The sequence below is a fragment of the Pelodiscus sinensis genome, chromosome 9 (assembly GCF_052426305.1).
Source record: "Pelodiscus sinensis isolate ZL-2025 chromosome 9, ASM5242630v1, whole genome shotgun sequence".
Classification (NCBI taxonomy): domain Eukaryota; kingdom Metazoa; phylum Chordata; order Testudines; family Trionychidae; genus Pelodiscus; species Pelodiscus sinensis.
Window position 1 is genome coordinate 23,925,477 of NC_143060.1, and position 17,881 is coordinate 23,943,357.

The window sequence follows — 17,881 nt, forward strand, 5'->3', positions numbered from 1 at the left end:
CAATGGGCACAGTGCTGAGACCTAAATAAGATCAGTGATGGGGGACTGTGTTATGTTTGCAAGGGGTACATAGTAAAGTTAATTTCAAAGGCAAAAAGGGAAATGACATTACCAAGTACAGCATTGAAAATGTTTCATATATATATATATATGAGAAATAGCTTATAAAGCAGTTATAATTCATATAAGTAAAGTGAACAATGTAAATGCAAGATCAAAGGGCTCAGACGCTAAGCTGTTCTAAATTGGGGTAGGTTCATTGATGTCAATGAAACTACACCAATTTACAGAGGTGTAGGATCCGGCCCAGAATTAATTGCAATATGTACGGAAATTCAGAATTTCTAAGAAATAAAACCAATTTATCTGAGGGGGAAAAAAAATCTCAGTATTGATAAAAATCATAATAGCAAAGCTAGAGTTTTGAGGCTGAAAATATTATACAAAATGCTTATTTAGTGTACATCTCTAATTTCTGGTGCAATCATTTTGTGGTCAGAAAGATGATAATTTGAATGCCCAATTAAAATACTGATCAAATTAACGCCAATGTTGGAATTGAACAACTACTTTAGGCTTTTAACACTGCAGTCTATCATATGGCTTCAATATTTGTTTATAAGCAGCAATGAGAAAGAGTAACACAGAAGATCTTTTTAAGACGTGCTACCTTAAGATGGGTATTCTGACTATATGTTCTTAAGTGACATTTCTGAGATACACATTCCTCTACTCCAGTTTTCTGTCTCAAAGATTTATATCTTCCTCCTTCAGGAGGACAGACAAGGAGCCCTTGGATCTCAGCTCTGCAGTTAAATAAAATTTCATGTGTACCATGGAACTCACAAAAATATCCAGCCTGAAAAGTTCAAAGCAGAGCATGAAGTGGGGGCTGCGGAATTTTAAATTTAATGAAAGATGTAAAGATTAATCCCCACATGCCAATTTCAGAATTTAACCCAGAGGATCAGCTATGAACCAAGTGCAGAAATAAAGTGCTAAAGTGCAAATCTTTCAATGAACATGAAGAACTCTGGATGCAGCAAAACTAATGAGGTTCTTTTCAAAGAGTAAGAGAGCATGATTCCTAATATGCACACAAAGATGAGCAGATGGTCATTTTGCCAAGTGGCAACAGGCAAACCACATGTAGGAACTAAAACCAAATTAGTTGTAGTGCAGCTGCCTGGCTGTTGCTCTACAGGTTGGGTGAGAAAGAGAGGATATGGCAAATAATTCTTTTTGTACCCAATCCTGGGTGAGAATCTCTACTGAGCCTAGATATGCAGATATGGTGCTTGGTACAGAAAAAAAGAGGGCTCAGACTTATGTTTCTTTTGCTTTTTAATTTAGGAAGAGAACAGGAGAAATATTTAAATGAAATCTACATGGTCCATTACAAGGGTGAAGCCTTTTCACCTTGTGGGACACCTAGAAACAAGTGAATTCCAGACATGGGCTCTCCAAATTTCTTTTTGAAAACAGTCCTCACATGTTCTTTTGTAGGTTCACCGGTGTAATTTATTCATAGTCTTTTATTCAGCCTCATGTCCCTTGATCATAAGGCTTTTCCCAAGCTTCAGCATTCCCCTGTAGGAACAGAGTGGGGAAAAGAGGTCTCATCTCATTGAGATCCTGAGCTTCTTTGCCTTTACGTTCAGCTCTCTTCTGTCCCTTCCTGTCTCCCATTGAACAGCCTCCAGCTGATTAGCTCATCCCCCTTGTTAACTGGTTTATCACCCAGTCCTAATCGATCGTCTCCTGGTTTGTCCCTTCAGGGATATTACAAAGCGTACAGAGTGGGGAGCCATCCCTACACTGGTCCCACTCTATCAGAGGCATATATTTACAAGTTCTGATTCTCTTGTATTTCAAAACAAAACCAAAGGCAAAACCTCAGTTTCATGTTTTGGATATGTATCTGTATAAAATGCCAAAAACAAATTGTAATTACTATGTCCTGACCCTGGCTAAAAATCAGTTAAGTTCAAATTGTACAGTGCCTCAGCATTTTCTTGGATTTTAAAGACATAAAGGGACAATTTGGGATGAGGTTTAGAGCCATGATCTATGTGTTACAGCTTAAACTTCCCTGATCTCTCCAAGACCCTAATCAGCCCGGTCTCTCCTGCTTTAATCATGTTCCTGGCTTGAGTAATCTGTGTGGACATATGGGCTATGATTTTATGTGCTTTCAATGCAAACCAGAATAAGTTTTTACTGTGATGCTTTCAGCCTAATATTGGAATAACCGTGGAGGGAGACAGGGTCTGGTCCACAGAGTCTACTATATTAAAGTCTACTTATAATCTTTTTTTTCTTTATAAAGGCAGAGTCATGTTTGTGCATCTTCTATCTCTCACATAATTTTCAACCTTTCATACATAGTCAGGATTCTTGTTTTGTGCACACGTTCAGCTTATCAGGGGGTCTTTAGATGACAATTGACAACACTTACCAGATGCTGAAACTTCATGTAGCTATAATGTGAATGGTAACTGTGCTAAACAGTCTCAGTATTACCTCATAAAACAATTGTTACAAATATGGGATACTTAATAAATTTGATATCGTATTAATTGTGGATCTAACAAAACACATATCCATACCAGATACAATACTATTTCACATCACTATTAGAAAGATATCTGATCAGAAATTATTGCTTTCAGAACAAGCAGACATCTGAACTTATCCACTAAATAAATTCCTTGCTCTGGAAAACATGAGCCTCCCACTGCAGCATGATTGCTGATGGTTTAAACCAATCTACTTCATATACTAATAATGAGAAGAATTAGTGAGGTCAGGGATACACAGAGAGACTTTTGTCAAGTCACTGACAATTCCAGGAGTGCACCATGTTATGAAGGAAGGAAAATGTTGAGACAAGGTGAATGTAACCCGTCGCCCTTGTGGCCACCCTGAGTCCGGGTGGCCCGCGTCCTGAACAGATGACTGGCCTCCTGGCCTTCCGACTAACCGCGGTTTCCGGCCGACAGTGTAGGATGCCCGAGCCTGTGTTGGCTCGCGGGCGCCGGGAAGGGGGCTCGGGCCCTCCCTCACTCCGAGCCCCAACCCAGGGCCCTAAGACGGGGACGCTAGTCCCTAATCAGTGGAGGGGGCTAAGTTCCCCCAAACCCTCCACTCGCGGGGTTACACGGCCCCGCCCTGGGTCACTTCTTCCCGGCCAGATCTCCGTCACGTTCCCCAGCAAGGAGACAGACTCAGCCGGAGTCCCTTCCCCCGGTGGGGCGTCCGCAGCCGCGACTCACGTACCTCCCGTAGGCCTCCCGGTGGGCCAGGGTCTTTCCTCCCGTCCCCAGGGCTTCCCCCCTGCTGCCCGCGGCTGGTCCCCTTTTGAATGTCCCGCTCCCCTGACGCCGGGGCTGGTGTGGTCCCGTGACTCTGGGCCCCGCCCCTCCCGACATCCTCCCCGTCGCCTCCCGTGACGTCATCGGCAGGCGCCGGGTGAACCCGCTGGCTGACGGCTGTCCTGGCCGTGGATGCTGCTCCCGGGTTCCCCGTTTCAGTGCGGGGCGGCGCGGACAATGCACCTGCCCCGTCACAGTGAAAAAGGGACTTTTCAGTATCTTTATTTCTGCATAGAGATTCTTGCTGATCCTGGTGTGGAATTGCAGAGATTGTGGCCTGCATTTCCCCATTACAGAAAGCCAGACTGGTGAGACAATTCAGTGTTGTAGGTGTCTACCAGGAAGCACGCAGGAGAGTTATTACCTAACCAAGAAGAGATAGTGAGGCTTTCTTTAAATAACTAATTAAGTCATCCAACGCAAAGGGATCAGTGGTGATAGGGGACTTCAGCTATCCACACATCTCATGGGAAAATAATACAGAAAAGCACAGATTAGCCAAGAATTTCTTGGAATGCAATGGGGACAACTTTTTATTACAGAAGGTGGAGAAAGTGACTAGGTGGGGGAAAAGCTGTTCTAGGTTTGATCCTGAAAAATAGGGAAGAACTATTTAAGAATCTGAAGTTGGAAGGTAATTAGGGCCAAAGTAATTATGAAATGACAGCGTTCATTATTGTAAAGAATGGAAGAAGAAAAGACAGCAGAATAAAGACAATGGACTTCAAGAGGGAAAACGTTAGGAAACACAAAGAACTGGAATGCAAGATCCAGGAAAGATAGGAAGTACGATAACCAAAAAGGTTAGCTGTGAATGACTAACAGAATGAACACCAATGTAAATGGGGTTGGAACGGAGGCTAAAATTGGGAAACAACAAGTTAAGAATTACATACAGACAATGTAGATGTCTTTAAGTGGATAGGTCCTCATTAAAATATCATAAAACACTTAAGGAATTGGCTGAAGAAAAATCTGAGCCATTAATTATTATCTCTGGGAACTCATGGGGGAAGGAAGAGATACATGAGGAATGGAAAAGAACAAATATAGTACCTCTTAGCGAAAAAACCAAACCAAACAAAAAAACCAACCAAACAACAAAAATGGGGAGGTGGGAATAAGGACAATTTTAGATCAATGAACTTAATTATGTTACCCAGAAAGATAATGAAGAAAATAAGGGCCTACAAATCCATGGATATCCACTTTGCAACCACAGGCATATCCACACTGTATGTGGATATCCGCCACACATACTTGCGGATATGGATGAAGATATGGATATAAATTTTGTAACTACCTAGAGATAAAAAAGTGATATGTAACAATCAACATGGATTATCAAGAATAAATCATGTCAAATCAAACTAATATCCTTCTTTGACGGGGTAACATACTTTGCAGATATAAGGAAGCTTTAAATGTGACGTTTCTTGATTTTAGTAAGGCTTTTGATACCATCTCACTTTCAAACTGGGGAAATATAGCCTATATGAAACTATTATAAAGGAGGTGAACAACTGGCTTAAAAACCACATTCACAGAGAAGTTATCGAAGGTTCACAATCAAGGGGGGGGGGGGAGCATATTGAGCAGAGTCCTAGAAGAATCTGTCCTGGGTCTGGTTCTATTCAATAGCTTCATAGATTATTTGGCTAATGGCACAGAGAGCATATGCATTTTCCTTCCTTCATAACATTGTGCACTTCTGGAATTATCAGTGACTTGACAAAAGTCTATGCATTATGTTTGCAGATGACACTAAACTGGGTGGGGTTGCAAACACTTTGGAGGACAGTATTAGAATTCAAAATGATCCTGACAAACTGGAGAAACTATCTGAAATAAATAGGATGAAATTAAATAAGCATACACTCAAAGTACTATAATTAGAAAGGAAAAATCCGTTGCACAAATACAATGTGAATGACTGCCAATATGAAAACAATCAGGAATTTTAGTGGACTACAAACTAAATAGAGTCAGCAATATAACTGTGATGCAAAAAAGAGAACATGCTTAGACACATTAGCAGGGGTATTGTGAGCTATATGTGAAGTATTTCTACTCTATTCAGCACTAATAAGGCCTCAACTGGAATATTGTTTCCAATTATTGGCACCACACTCCAGGGAAGACATGGATGCATTGGAGAATACATAGGAGAGCAACAAAAATGATTAAAAAGCTAAAAAACATGACCTACAAGGAAAGATTTAAAACACTGGAGAAGACTGAGGGAGGAAAAAACAATAGTTTTCAAATATGTAAACAGCTGTTATGAGGAAGATGATAAATTGTCCACCTTCTTCACTGAGGATAGAAGTAATGCATCAGTAAAACGTAACAAAGGAGATTTAGGATAAAACTAGTAAAAACTTCCTAAATCTAATGGTGGATAAATCCTAAATCTAATGGTAGATAACAAATTACATAGGGAGTTGTGGATTCACAGTCAGTAGAGTTAGACAAACATCGTTCAGGAACGATCCAGATAATATTTAGTGCTGCCCCTTTTTTTGATGAAATACTAATCTGAGGTGGTATCTAAGAAGTTACATGATCAAAATGTACTCAAAATAATTAATGCAAAAGAAAAAATAGATTCCTCTTTTGCTGTGGTTAGAGTGATCAGATATTGCACTTTACAAGCACTGTCCAATTTTACTGACTCTTGTCAGGGCTGATTGCAATGTCTCTTATGCTACATCGACACTGCAGTGCTATTTTGGGATACCTCTGGTATTCTGAAATAGCTTTTCTGCATCTTTTGAGGTCGTCGTTATTTTGAAATATAATGGGCTCACTCTTCCAATGACGCTGAAAACCTCATTCCAGGAGTACGGGACATTTCGCAATAGCGATTTATTTCTAAAGTACTGTGTAGACAGAGACAAAATAAGGCATTTTGAAATCGACTCAAAATAAGCTTAACTATTTGTTCAAATTGTAGCTCAAATTGCATAGCTTATTTTGAGCTACAGGTGCAGTGTAGACTCACCCTTATGGTATGTCTACACAGCAGCATTATTTCGGAATAACTGATGGTATTCCAAAATAACTAAAAGCATGTCTACACAGTAAGCCCACTTTTTGAAATAACTTTGAAATAACAGGCTTCTTACTCTGACTCATGTAACCCTCATTTCATAAGAGGCGAAATCGAAAGAAGAATGTTCTTCCTTTGACTTCCTGCTCTATAGACAGCGCCAAAAGCCAAAATAAACCATTTCAACTTAAGCTATGCAATTAACATAGCTCAAGTTGCCTCTATGTGCTTTAAATTGAACAGATATGAATTCAGTCAGTTTAATTTATCCAAAAGAAAACGATTTAACTTGATCATGATCTGCAAGTAGAGTTAGTTATAAAGCTTTCCAGCAAAACCATTTCATTGCAAAATGCCATTTTGTTCAACTGAAATTTCTTATGAAAGCAAGCTGAATTTGACAGACTTTTGACGAGTCACATACAGGGTTCCAAAGGAACCTTAATAGAAACTATGAAACTGACAAAAATAGCACTTTCACACACCAGTTGCCAGATGGTGGTGCAAATACAGTCTTCTTCCAAAAGGACTTTTTTTCAGGATTTCTAGTTTGGAAGACATTTTTTAAAAATGTGGTTTTGTTACAATCTGAAACAAATTATAATAAAAAGATTTGAAAAAAAGCCAAACATTGCTATAAGCTATAATTTTATTTCAGTGACATCTTTCATGTAACGGCAAATAGAATACTATGTGGATTTTTGAGAAAACATTCACAGGTTTTGGAAAAGGCATACAGTAAATATTCCTTAAAGTATTTTTTGTGAAGTTAGAAATATTTTTAAAATTATACTCCAAAGCCAGCTATTCAGTTTTAATGCCAAATGTTTTTCTTAGATTATGCTCTGTCTATGAAGAAACAAACACTTCATTTAAAGATTCACCCCAATGGGAGTTGTATGCACTGAGAGCTTTTGACATCAGGTCATTAGCCTCCAAGCACAAAGAGTTGTGAACTAAGCAATGACACCTGACTTCAAAAACTTTATGACAGGGAGAAATAACCCTTAGCAAAAGGTGGTATCTAATTACAGAAGTTCAACATACTTAAGGTCTGAAAAGTGGAACCTTTAATAAACACATTCAGCTTTATATAATGTAGTAGCAAAGAATGTAGCTAACAGAATGTTGTCTTTTAGAATGAAAATGGAGAGTATTGTAATGCAGAGGCTCAAAGTAAGGACATAAAAAGCCTTATGGAAAGAAAGTGCCAAGAGGAATTATGCAGCCATATGACAGAATTAATCGTATGTAAAATGAGTGTATGAAAACAAACATTAAGCCCCTCCACTTGAATCTGGAAAATGGAAATCTCTGACAAAGGCATTGTATCATAAATGTCCTTGCCCAAATCCCTGAGTTAAAAAAAGTCTTAGTATGACCCTGAAAGGAATACTATGGATTGGCTCAATTTCAAATCAAAGAGTCAAATGCAACAAAGTCAAGCCCTGAGCAAGATCACTGATTTGAAATCTCTCATTTTAAAGCGATTGCACAGGGTGCACAACCTTGAGGAAACTTTTTTATTTTCCCGACTACAAGTTATTGGTCACCTCTTTCCAGCAGAATGAACCTACTGGTGAGGAGAGCAATGCTTCAATCTGCCTCTCTCAAAAGCCAACCCACATGAGGGAACAGATGATGCCGAGGCAAGGGGAATGCTCTAACAGAACAGATGAAAGAAAAAGGAATGACACCCTTACTCTCATCTTCAGAGTTTGACTTCTGTGCTTCCAACCGTACAGCAGAAAAGGTTGCTATGGTTTCATATGGAGCTGACTAGAAAGGAGGAGGAATGATGTGTCAAAAAGAACTTGGCAAAGGTTCTTGCTGAAACAAAATACCCCACCCTGACAGGAGGAGGAGGAGTTAGTCTTTTAAAAATTGCAAGGGTTTATACTTCACTTTCCACAAAATAAATTGGTTCTGATTGGTATTAACATGGGGACCCAGATATATTGGTCTCTATGTGGAAACTAAGAGAAACTTCTTTATAGTGATGGCAGAAAAAGAAGAGGTTACTTACCTCATAACTGTAGTTCTTCGAGATGTGTTGCTCATGTCCATTCTGATTAGGTGTACGTGCACCACATGCATGGATTCCGGAGCTTTTTTCCCTTAGCAGTATCCATAGGGCCAGCAGGGAGCCCCCTGGAGTGGCGCCGGTATACCGGTGCATATATACCCCTGCTGGCCCCTCCACCCCCTCAGTTCCTTCTTGCCGGCTCCTTCCGACACGGGGAGGTGGGTGGGATGCAGAATGGACATGAGCAACACATCTCGAAGAACTACAGTTACGAGGTAAGTAAACACTTCTTCTTCTTCTTCGAGTGCTTGCCCATGTCCATTCTGGTTAGGTGAATCCCTAGCCGTGTCCCCGCTCTGGAGGTGGGGTTGGAAGGTGACTAACTACCCAATTATCCTTCTGCAGACCTCAGAACTGCCCTCCTGACGGCAGCATCCTCCCAGGCCAGTTGCGTAATCGCATAATGCTCCGCAAAAGTATGCACCGATGACCAGGTCGCTGCCCTGCAGATTTCCAATATCGACACATGGGCTAGGAACGCCGCCGACGTTGCCTGGGCTCTCATGGAATGTGCCGTTATGCGTGGCAGTGACCTACCCGCACCCTCGTAGCATAGCCGAATGCAGGAAGTAATCTACGAGGATATACGCTGCGCCGAGACTGGCAACCCTTTAATTCTTTGTCACTGAAATAAACAATTGAGTTGACTTACGAAACCCTCACGTCCTGTCTATGTAAAAAGCCAACGCCCTCTTAACATCCAGGCAGTGCAAAGCCTGTTCCCTGGGTGACGCGTGAGGTTTGGGGTAAAAGACTGGTAGGTAAATATCCTGGGAGAGATGGAAACACGAAACAACCTTGGGAAGAAACCCCGGGTGTGGACGCAACCTCACCTTGTCTTTAAAGAACACCGTGTAGGGTGGTTCGGAAGTCAGCACCCTAAGCTCTGACACCCTCCTGGCCGAGGTAATGGCCACGAGGAAAGCTACCTTGTAAGACAAATGCTTCAGAGAGCATGATGCCAGAGGCTCAAATGGCGGCTTCATAAGGGCAGTCAGGACCAGATTAAGGTCCCAAGGCGAGACCGGTGGTCTCTCATATTGCATCATCCTGTCAATTCCCTTCAGAAACCTTTTAACCATGGGATTAGCAAAGATGGACCTCTGACCCTCCCCAGTGTGAAAAGCCACTATAGCCGCCAGGTGTACCCTCAAGGAGGCTGTGGCCAGGCCTTGTTCCCGCAGGTGGAGGAGGTATTCCAGGACAGTCAGGACCGCCCCTTCACCCGGAATGAGCGTTCTGCCCCCTAGCCACAAGGTAAACCTCTTCCATTTAGCCTCGTAAAGAGCTCTAGTGGATGGCTTCCTGCTCTCTAACAGGACCTCCTGGACTGCTCTGGAGCAGGCTCACTCCATAAACGAGAGCCACTGAGGAGCCACACCGCTAGGTGCAGAGATGACAGGCTCGGGTAGAGTGCTACTCTGGCCTCGCAGCTCTGTGTGATTAAGTCTGGCATGAGAGGTAGTCTGAGTGGTCACTCCGCAGTCAGATCCAACAGGGTGATGAACCAGTGTTGGCGAGGCCACACTGGCGCTATCAGGATGGCCTGGACCCTGAACCTCTGTACTCTAATGAGTGTCTCGTGGATCGGGGAAATGGGGGGAAGGCATAGAGTAAGCCTCTGGGCCACCTGATCTGCAGCCCATCGCCCCGAGAACCCAGACCGTGACCCATGTACGAACAGTACTCCCTGCACTTGGCATTACTCAGTGTCGCAAACAGGTCCAGACGGGGAGACCTCCACCTCTGGAAGACCTCGTGAAGTATGTCTCGCCTTAGCACCCACTCGGCACCTCAGTCTGTTGCTGTGTCAGTGTTCCCAGGGCATGAGCTGGGATTGGTGCAGGGAGAGGCAGCAGCACCAGTGCCGTGCGGGGCACTGGCTGTGGTGCCGTAACCGGCACCTAATATGGTGCGGGGCCCTGCACAGCCCACGAGCCCGGCTGCAGTGCTGGCCCCTGCACCAGTGGCGTAAAGGCCGTCGGATGCCCAGGTACCGGGGCCGTCGGTGCCGCAAGCACACTCGCTCCCGGTGCTGCTGCTGCTGTGTAGGTGCCGGGTTTGAGGCCAGTGTCCGTCCTGGCTCCAGTGCCGGTGTTCTTGCCGGCACCGGGAATTGCTGTTGGTGCTGGGCCGAGACCTGCATCTCGCCCAGAGAGTCCCATGGCCCAGCTGCCAGAGCCTGCTGGGGGGCGCTTGAGCCTGGCGTCGGCGCGGTCTGCTCCTGCGGCACCGGGCCCTCTCTTTCCTCTGTGTCCATCTCAATGAGGTCCCGGGCCGCCTTGAAAGTTTCTGGGGTGGAGGGACGACGGACCTCTCCTATCTCCGCGGGCTGCTCCGGGCTCTTGCCCTTGTCTGGGCTGCACCTCTTCTTCGAGGTCTTAGAAGACAGGTGCCCCTCCTTAGGGCACACCTTCTGGGCACTCCTCTCTGCTGAGCGTCCCCTTGAGCCCTTGGAGCCCATCGGCACTGGGGACTGCGACCTATGCCACGGTGCCCTATCGGCCTCAGACCGGTGCTTGGCCGACTGAATGCCGCTGACGGCGTGCTGCGGACGGAGTAGGGGCGCTCCTCACCCTGGGGCTGCAGTGCTGACTCCATTAATAGGAGTTTCAACTGGGAGTCCCTCTCCTTCTTGGTCCGGGGCTTAAAGCTCTTACAAACAGAGCAGCTTTCGGCTCGATGGGCCTCTCCCAGGCACTTCAGACAGTCGGAGTGGGGATCTCCACAGGGCATAGGTTTAGAGCAGGAAGCACAGGGTTTGAAGCCCTGGGGCCCTGGCATGCCCTCCCCTCATGGGGAGAGTCCGGCTGTACTCCCCTATCTAACTAATTACACTATTTACAGTACTTAACAACTACGTAACTAGATATAACTTCAAATATAACTATAGTACAACAGATAAAGGAAATACAACTGCTAAGAGATAGGCTAACAGCCTGAAAGCATGCTCCAGCTATCATCAAGGGCGGTAAGAAGGAACTGAGGGGGTGGAGGGGCCAGCAGGGGTATATATGCACTGGTATACCGGCGCCACTCCAGGGGGCTCCCTGCTGGCCCTATGGATACTGCTAACGGAAAAAAGCTCTGGAATCCATGCATGCGGCGCGCGTACACCTAAACAGAATGGACATGAGCAAGCACTCGAAGAAGAACTGCGATTCTAGTATTGCATACATTTTGCACCCCTTCTCTTGGTTTACAGCTCTGTATCTCCACAATGTCAAACCACTTAGTTGGATGCTGCTGTCCTGAAGATATCTGGCTTACTGAAGAGGCAAACCAACCAATTTCAATGCAATGCTTAGCAAGAGTATAACCACTGGGCTATAGTTCTACAATTTATAATTATTGGCAATTTATAATTATTTATCATGGCAATTTATAATTATTGTTTAGTCCACTAGAAGGAACACAATGTTTTGCAAAGATTATAGAAATTTATAAAACACAAGGGTTTATTTTTAAACAAAGCCCTGATGCAACAAAGATATTAAGGGATGTTGAAAATGTGTGTAAAATCAGGGGTTTATAAGAATGAATAGAAAACTACAGAAAGAGGAAATAAGAATTTTGGATAGTGCCAAGATTAGATAATCATTGTTTGAAGCACAGGCTTTATAGGCTGTTCAGTTTGTAGCATATATTTTCTGCCAAGAGCTATATGAATATAAACCTGGAACGAGACATATTATTGTGCAAAAATTAAGACAAACTAGAACTAGAGATCAGTTAAAATTACTTTTCAGCATATTAGGTTAAATAGGCCTATTACAAAAATACTCCTGAATTCCAGTGCTAAGATTAAACTCCTCCTTGAATCTGAATAAACAAAAACTGCCATTAGTGGGGTGTTTTGTAATTTGACTTCCATTTACAACTATGCCTCACAAATTTATATGTACTACTTTTGAGTCAGAGTTATGTGCCCGAACAAAAACCACTAAGTGAAACTACAGAGGAAATTTACAATAAAAGAATGTCATTAGAACTAAGTGTTGGAATTTAGACCAATCAATTAATCTAATATCCCTTATTAGTGAAAAGTACCATAGGATTTTAATGAACATAGGTTACTTACCTAGTTTAGACACAATGGTGATAAGCATGCTTGAGAGATGACAGATGGATTGGGCTCTTAGGTTTATATCTTATTTCTAGCAGCACAGTGCACAAATGCTGGGACAACAGCTTAGGGCGTAGAAAGTTACATACACAAGAAACTTTGGTAGCCTTAGGAGATCTCTCATTCCAGTTCCATCTCCTTACATCTGTTGAGATCTCAGCTCTTGGTGCCACATCTAAGAATTCTGTTCAGTAATCAGTTTAAATTTGCATTACTCTTTACAAATTACAAAATGTGATTATTTTATTGAATTTTGGTTTAGCACATTAGTTAATTTAGGGGGTGGACTCTAATGACCCAATCCAATTCCTATTGAAATCATTTGAAAGATTTACCTGCATTTCAGTGGAATTTGTTCTAAGGTTGGATCAGGGCCAGGCCCTATCTAAGGTCTGCGGTTTTGAAAAGGAAGTATCCAGGCACATTGAGGCAGACATCCAGATTTGTTAGAGCTCTGGGCAGCCACTGCCAAAGATGACTTCAATAGGCCATGATGGTGTTTTTCTTGTGCTTAAAATCATTTCTTCATCTTTCTGGCTTGAAATCTGAAAGCTAAATGCGTCTCAACCTTCCTTTTTACTTTCCAGCCAAGATAGAAATAGGTTATTACATTATGTTATAAAGTTGACACATAAACATAATACTTAAACAGCAATAAAAAGTATATTTTCAGTATGCCTTAGTATTAAATTTGGAATGGACAGCAGTCACAGCAGGTATTTTCCTCATATGTAATAGTGTCATAAACTAAAGTTGTTCTAAAATGACTGCAAGCACTTTTCTACTTCTAAAAATAGGGTTTAAATTATATGAAAATCAAAAATTCTATATCCACAGGACAATGGGCTAAATTCTGAAGTCCTCTCAAAATCAGTAGCTACAAGAATTTAAGTTGTGCTGTTGTTTTAGCAAATTGGATGGTTCTATGCCTAATATAGTCTAGGCCTAGGTTTAAATTACAGCACTGGACTGGGAGTCAGTGGATTTGGGTTGTACTGCCGGAGATGATACTGATGTGATATGTGATTGTGCAAGTCACTCTGGATAAAAATTGCAAGAACTCTTAACAGATATAGGAGTCTAAGTCCCATTGATTTTAACAGTCAGTGGGATTTAGGCACATAAATCACATAGGTGCTTTGAATGTTTTCCTTTGCCTATGTGTGCATCTGTTGACCCTACTATACCTAGCTGGCCTCTCTAATTACAATGTAAATTGTTTTAATCTCTGAACGGCACACTTTGATACACTTACATGGAGTAGAGCATGCTCCACATATAGACCCTTCATTGGGATTACTTCTGGAGAAAGGCCCCAATAAAAAATTTACTATATTTTCAGGCTTAAGGCTCAGGACACTACCCACTGTAACAATGCATCATTAAAAACACCATTAGATCCTCACCGCACCCTTTTATGGGTTTAAGTAGAGCCCTGGACCTTTTGTGGCTCACTACACTAAGGGGACTGTCGACTTCCATTCTAAATGCAGAATTGTGCTTTAAACTACTTTTGTTTTAATTGTGTTGAAAAATGAGGAATGCCTATATAAACCTGAAAATTTAACACAGTGAATATGTTAGTTCTGAACTCTCTTGTTCACACTTCTCAACCATTCCCCCTCCCCCCCCCCCCACTCCCATGTCCACGAATCACACTTTACTTTCAGGTACTCTGGATTTATTCCAGGATAATTCCAATGATTTTAATGGAGCTCTTACTCTTGATTTATATCAGTATAAAGAAAATAAGATTCTGGCCCTATGAGAGCTGGATCACAAATGTATTTACCTTCATTGCAAACAAAACTTGTATTTTCCTACAATCTCAACTGCAAATTATGTACATTCCACATACAGACAAGTGAAACCATGGTTACAGAAGATGTTAAGTATGAACTACTAAATCATTTTAAGCCTCCTCCTTTATTAGGGTTAGATAGTGGTGCTGAGTCACCACTCTAGAAAGGAGAGGTGCACATTATTTTATCCTACATTTAGCTAGGTTGTTAAGTATATTTGTAGTGATTTGAAGGATTTTACCTTACTAATTACTTTCCACTGCATCTGTTCCTTCATAACCTCCTCTTTTAAGATTTCACCTTGAAAAGTAATTATTTTTTCCCATAGAATAACTGGTAAAAAGCTCTTTTGCTGTGTTACTATTTACTTTATAAATGCTAGGGTCAGGAGTCAATTTTAAGACAAACATTCTGATATAGCGCATCTGTATTATAGTTTTCAGATCATTAACCCATTAACTGCATGTCTGAGGGACTGATTCTGATCTCACTTCCAGCATATGTATAGCAGTGCACTACACTAGCTTCTTTTGAGGTAGCATTAATGTGCATCAATGCAAGTGAGATCAGAAGCAGGCCCTGCATCTGAAAAACTGATTATGTAACTGCTTTGTAAACAAAATACTGTAGCGGAGCTTAATTTATTTAGGAAAAGAAAGGAATTAATAGTTGGGGACTTTTATTTTGAACTTTAGAGGCAACACAATGATCTCTCTGGAACCACAGTTTACTGGTGCCTGCGGGAGGATGAGATTCAATGAAGACCATTCAGAAGAACAGGTAGGGGGAATGAGAGGCCATCCTATGTAGCAATGAAAATTTTGGCCGGGGCACAGGAGGGTTGTGCATTCCACTCCCTGCCCCCTGGGTCCTACCACAGCTCACCAATGCCTGGAACATAATCATAATCCAAGTACAAATATGTGATTTATGTAAAAAACAAAAATTCACATTTATATTTTCTGAATGTGGATGTGTCTGTTCTGTTCTTTTTACACAAGTAAGCATATTGGTCTGATTTCATGTATCCTAGGTTTAATTTATAAACTTAGATTATGTCTTCTCCCATTGATGTGAATAATTTACTCAGGAAACTTCAACGGTTTAATGGTTATCATCCATTGTGTGGGAGGGAGACATATATATTTACATATTTGTAGAGGGATTAGGATGCTTGACTCTCCAAACACACAAGTTTGGTCAATATCAGTGTAAGTCAGGGGCATCTCAATGAAGGTTTAATTCCTCCACGCTATTTTTCAGATCTCCCTTCTCTCTATACCATGGGCTCTGCATCCTGATCCCATGTTCGTGGGAGATAGTGAGTAGAATGACAAAAGCTGGGAGATGTTGACATTAATGCTGCAAGGATTTCCACCGGGTAATCCAATTTCAGAATGGATAATGCTGCACGGAATGGTTATCCCCAGTTTTATATCAAAGGATACCCTAGAGATGCTTGTCTTCCTGTGTGTATATCACAGTGGGGAAGAAAGGGGATGATTCTGATTTCATTTACCATTCCCATCTTGTATTAAATCTTTAAAATTTAACTACAAAGGGTTTAATTTAAATTGAAATAATTAACAAATTAAAACAGACAACCAGATTCCTAACCATCTGCACTTGATTTTAAAATGACTAAGTAAAATGGGCTTTTTAATGGTGTTGGATGAAACAGCTCAATATTTAGTTATTTATAAAAATTAGTATTCACAGTGAAATACTGTTCAGCCATTTGTTATTTTCTGTGGTATGTGTTTAGTAGCAAGATAAAAATGCAGAGAGCTATTTGTGCTGCTGTGGGTATTTGGTGACTCAATATGATCTATACATAAGCACAGGAGCATCTCAGCCAGGGCAGAAGGAAGATAAGGATGCAGTCAAATGAATATTAAGTACAACATGGACAGATTTCAAATTATTTTTTGGTTCTTAATCAGAAGCATTGAGCGTATTAAGTATCATTTAATGATGAATACCATGTGGAAGTGTCTTTTAAAAACTGTTTAAAGTCAATTCACTGCCAGGCTTGATATGGATCTTCATCACACCAGAAGCCACAATGGACAGGAGAGATGGGTGTCACCTCAGCATCTTTTCCTGTGTACATTCATTAGGAAAAGAAATGGAATTTGCTTTGGCTCAGATTCTGTTGGCTTTCTCACAACTTATTTTCTGGCAGTCCTAAGGAATCCCTCCAGGGTAGGAGAAAGAGGGCAGAAGGATCCACATTGCAGAACATCCTATTGCCCTATCCTGCCCTCTGCTTGGCCCTATTCTGACCCTTCCCTTGTGTGCAAAGGCAGCAGCAGCAGAGCTGAGCTGAGCTAAGCTCTACTCTGCACAAGAAACATACACAACTTTCCATTTAATGAGTCACAGCTGGAAGCCTTCAGCTTTTGGCCTATTACACACTTTTTCTGCAGTAGGATAACATAACTTCACTGAAGGTTTTAATCCATACTCTGCCATTCAGGTGTGAGGTCCTTATTTCCTGTCAGACTGTGTTTAGCTGGCAGGAGCATCGCAAGACTAAATGCAATGTATGTCAGCTGCATTGCAGCTAGGATCACACACTGGTCAGTGAATGGAGGAGCCATCAGCTCCATCCAGAAGGGCTTTGTGTCACATGAAGGCTGGTACAAACACAACTTTGTCCTTCAGACGGCCATTCACACAGCCAGAGAGGCAAAGTGCCATAGGATGGCTTAACCTGCTAATGCTTTCAGATCCTTGCCTTACCGCCATATTTTTGCCAATCTGTGAGAGTTTGGGATGAATGAAAACTTTTTCCAATTGATCTAGGAATTTTAGGATCACTGCACCACCACCACCTGCTCCATGGAAAGAGGCACACCTGAAATTCCTATCCATAGAGGCATGAAGTAAGGCAGTTCCATCAGCCTCATTGTTTTCAACTTAGCCATAGAGTCACTCGTTTGAGCTATCTCCAGCAGTCTAGGTGGTTTTGACCTGAATAGCAATAGAGGGAATATCCTAGCTAATGCAGGCAATCTGGTCCTGATTACAGACAACCATGAGAGTCTCCAACAAATGCTCAGTGTCACTAGCCAGGCTGCCAACTGGACAGGACTCAATGCCAGAAAGTGTACAATCCTGCATATCAATGGCAATAGAAGGGACTCCATTCCAGGTGACACCACTGCAGATCTAGGGTGAATCCCTTATCTTCCTTAAAGATAGACAAGCATACCAACATTTTGGAACTCCCATGGGTTTCCACGTCCATCAGATATCCAAAGACACCATCTCAGACACCCCATGAGACATGGCTAAGATCAACCGTTTCCTCTAAGCACCGTAGCAGAAGATCAAAACTTTGAACACCTTCACCTTCCTGAGCCATCACATTTAATTCATCCTGAGGGGATCTGTTGTAGGAAAGGAATCCCTTAACAACGAAGATAGCACCATCAG

At 42.1% G+C, this 17,881-nt stretch overlaps 1 protein-coding gene and 1 pseudogene across 2 annotated transcripts in view; both read right to left on the reverse strand.

Annotated features, from left to right (window-relative positions):
* NEGR1 (neuronal growth regulator 1) overlaps positions 1-17,881 on the reverse strand; it is a 692,522-nt gene that overhangs the window by 460,029 nt on the left and 214,612 nt on the right. The window lies entirely within an intron of this gene.
* Positions 8,545-9,858, reverse strand: LOC149523918 (uncharacterized; annotated as a pseudogene).